The sequence below is a fragment of the Nicotiana sylvestris genome, chromosome 4 (assembly GCF_000393655.2).
Source record: "Nicotiana sylvestris chromosome 4, ASM39365v2, whole genome shotgun sequence".
NCBI classification, from domain to species: Eukaryota; Viridiplantae; Streptophyta; class Magnoliopsida; order Solanales; family Solanaceae; genus Nicotiana; species Nicotiana sylvestris.
Genome location: NC_091060.1, coordinates 113,655,480 through 113,659,108, shown reverse-complemented (window position 1 = coordinate 113,659,108; position 3,629 = coordinate 113,655,480).

Below are 3,629 nucleotides of genomic sequence, written 5' to 3'. Positions count from 1 at the left end.
TTTTTGCTTTGAATTTTGGTAGTTTTCTTTTAATTTGGTATTTAATTAGTTATTGTAAATAATATTCTAAATAATTAATATAATTTGGTAGGCTAATTTAGTTTTTAAGAAATAATTTAGGGTTTTATTTTTAATTTGAAAAAAAGAAGGAAAAGAGACTTGAATTTTGAAAAGAAATTGAAAGAAAAGGAAAACAAAAGAAGGAAGTCTGATTTGGGTCAAATCCACTTAATTTCCCCAAGCGCATTTGTTTTAATACCTGAAACCCGTTAAAACAGGCCCAATTTCCGCCCCAACCCGGTCTGCCCCACGCAGAGACCAAACGACCCTTTTTTAATAACCTTCGATCAGGACCGTTGATCTTATTTGATCGAACGGTCCGGAACTGGGGTCCTTGTTACTATTTAATTGTCCTAAAGCCCTACCCCCCCCCCCTCTTAAACTCATCTCTCTTCACTCTCCCATCTTCAGAGATCCGTCCCTATAAACCCTAGCGCCGCCCCATTTCCTCACCATCTCAGGCCGGCGGCGCCACCTTTGACCGGCCCCAAATCAACACCCCAAAAACCTCACATCCTCCTCTTTCCGAACCCTCACTCCTTTTTCCCTCGAATCTTTCCAGAACCTCTCGAATCTTAAATCTAAGTTCGAACCCTAAAAGTTCAAAATAAATTTCTGTTGAACCCTATGGCATGCATCGACTCAGGCCTTTGTTTTTCACGATTAGAAGGTTGATTCACTACAAACTGATGTTGTTCGTTTGTTCTTGACAAAGAACAAGTGATTAGCATCAGTTTCGTGTAAGTCAGGATATCAAGTGTGATTTCAAGTTTAGGCGGTGAGTTCTCTCCATCTTTCTGTCCATTTTTATTTTTATTTTTACCTCTTATTCCTCTTCTTTTCTTCTTCTTTACTTTGGTTAAGTTTTCACCTTAATTGAAACTCGACCAAGTTTTTGAGCCTAGAAATGAGTTTGTGTTCGTTTGTTCTATTTGTTTCTCTTTTTCACACCTTTAAAGCTTTTCTCGGATTTTTGGTCTATTTAGTTTTATTAATGTCATAGTTAAACTTCTGATTTCGTCCTGTTATTTTAGTCTCATAGTTTAGTTTAATTAGGTTTATTTCGATTTAATAACTTAGTTAATTTTATGCTCACTTGTGATTAGTAATTAGTCATTTTTGTTTAGGTTTAGTTTTGAAATCATTTGAATGGCTATTTCTTTTCTTCTGCCTTCCATAGAATATAGATTTTAGTTGGGCTTTGTGTCATTTTTGACCCATTTGCAAAGGGCAGCCCATTCATTTTGTTTAAGCCATTGGGTCAACTTGATCGTCAACTTGACCCATGAGATTTCTGAAGTAAATAGCAGGGCTTTAAGGGGTAATCTAGTAATTCTAGGTGAAAAAATCTCTTGTAACTGAATTGGAAGCTGCCTAGAAGGTAGAGATTGGGACTAAACTGAAAATCGGATTTTTGAACTAAGGATTAAACAGCAAAAATGAAAATTTCAAAAGGATAAAAGTGCAAAAACTGAATTCCTTTATGCTTCTCTAAGGCTTGCCTATAAAGGCACTCTTTCTTCATTCATAAGAGAGAAAATTTAGAGACTGAAAAAGACTAGAAAAATACTAAATTTCAGAAGCAACTGATCTCTTTCTTCAAATTCCGAAAATGCTGAAAACTGCTTGAACTGGTTTTGGTTTTGTTCTTTCGATTCTCTGAATCTTTTGTTAGTTTAGAACTTATGAAAAATCCCAAAAGTTGTGTATCTGGGTGGAAAATGGCTCAAGTTTGGGTTTAGAAGTTTGGTTTGAGTTGCTTGGAGTTGGTTTTTGAAGTTTGGGTTTTTTCTACTGTGTTAACACTGTTACACTACTACTGATACCCTTTTTGCTGTTGTTGATCCCTCATTCTTCCTACTTTCTTTGCTTTCCAGGTATCTTTTGGAACCATATACGACATGTGAAATGTGAATCTTCATTTTGAATGTGAAGCGTGTTGAATACAAATTGTATCTCAAGTTTATTTCTTCTATTTCATCCATTTCTGTATTATTATGTATGTAAATCCTATATTATGCAGGTTAGTTTAGCCCTTTCTCGTGTTGCTGGAATCTTGTAAAGTGAATCCATGTTTGCTTGTTGGTCTGATTCTGTGAGGGTATGAGTATGAAGTTTGGATTCAAATGAATGATATGTTAATTCCCTGGATTCTGTTACTGATGGTATTAAGAAAGGATTTAACTGAGTTTTATGTTTCATGTGTTTATTTGGGAGTTTAGCTTAGAATTGAATTCAATCATGAATATTTGTATTCTCAGCCCTAGGCTTTTGCAATCAAGAAAGGATTTAACTGAGTTTGGTATTGGTATGGACTCGATATTGAGTCCTGCTCCTCAGCCCTGGGCTTTTGCAAGGTTTAGGTTCCCTGGGCCTTGGACTTTGAGGTCATTTGCAAGGAAGGATGATATGGCATTGCTACTTGGGCTTGATTCTTGAGCCCATTAGCTCGTTTATTTGCTGCTGGATGTTTCCCACAACAGACTTGGCCTAAAATGCATGAAAGTTAAAATTATGTAGTTCAGCTAGTTGATTTATGCTTAAATAGTTAGAATTCAGAAGTTAAAAAATGTTAATTCAATTTCTTGTTTCATGTAGCTTTAGTTGATTTGTGACTAAATGATTTTGTACAAATTATTTGGTTCCAAGAATTGGGCCTAACGCTGGCCCAGTTAGTGAAAGGACCCAATAACTTGGATTGTCCCTTGCCCGTCCATTCTCTTGGGCTAGATTCAGCCCAGAAGCCCAACTTTCTTTTGTAGTGGACGTTTATGCAAACAATGGTTCCGAGTGGTGTTGGTTTAAATTAATTAAGCTCTTTTTTTAAGTTGAGGTATGCCATATTAAATAACACCAATAGTCTATGACCCTCATAATTTTAAAATAAGAAACCTTTTAAACAATTAGAATTGAGGTGTGCCATTAGGTGAACTTTCCATGGCCCTCGCAAATTTAAAAATGTGTAGTTTCTTTTAGGCACGTAATTTAAATTAATTTCCTTAAACTCGGGTGTGCATTTTATGTGACCCAAACCCAAATCTCGACAACGTTAAATAAAATTTGTCGGGGACCGCTGATGCATTTCATGTGGCGTGGTCCAAAGACGTGTTTTAGATGACGTTGAATTTTCCTAAAATTAATTAAAAGCGGTTAATAAGTTAAAAATTATACCATAGGTTAAAACATGTATTGAAATCAGATAATAGGCCAATTATTATAGTTTAAGCAACCGTGCACGAACCACGGAATTCGGAAATGCCTAACACCTTCTTCCGGGTTAACAGAATTCCTTACTTAGAATTTCTGGTTCGCAGGCTTTAAAATAAAAGTCGAATTTCCTCGATTTGGGATTTAAAATAAACCGGTGACTTAGGACACCATAAATTATTCCAAGTGGCGACTCTGATAAAGTAAATACTCCCATTTCGAATAATGTTACTTTAATTGGAAAAACTACCCTATATATCCTTGGTGTGTAAAAAAGGAGGTATGACAGCTTTGGCGACTCTGCTGGGGATCGAACCCAGAATCTCTGGTTCAGGGTTCAAAAATTCGAGCTTAGAATAGCT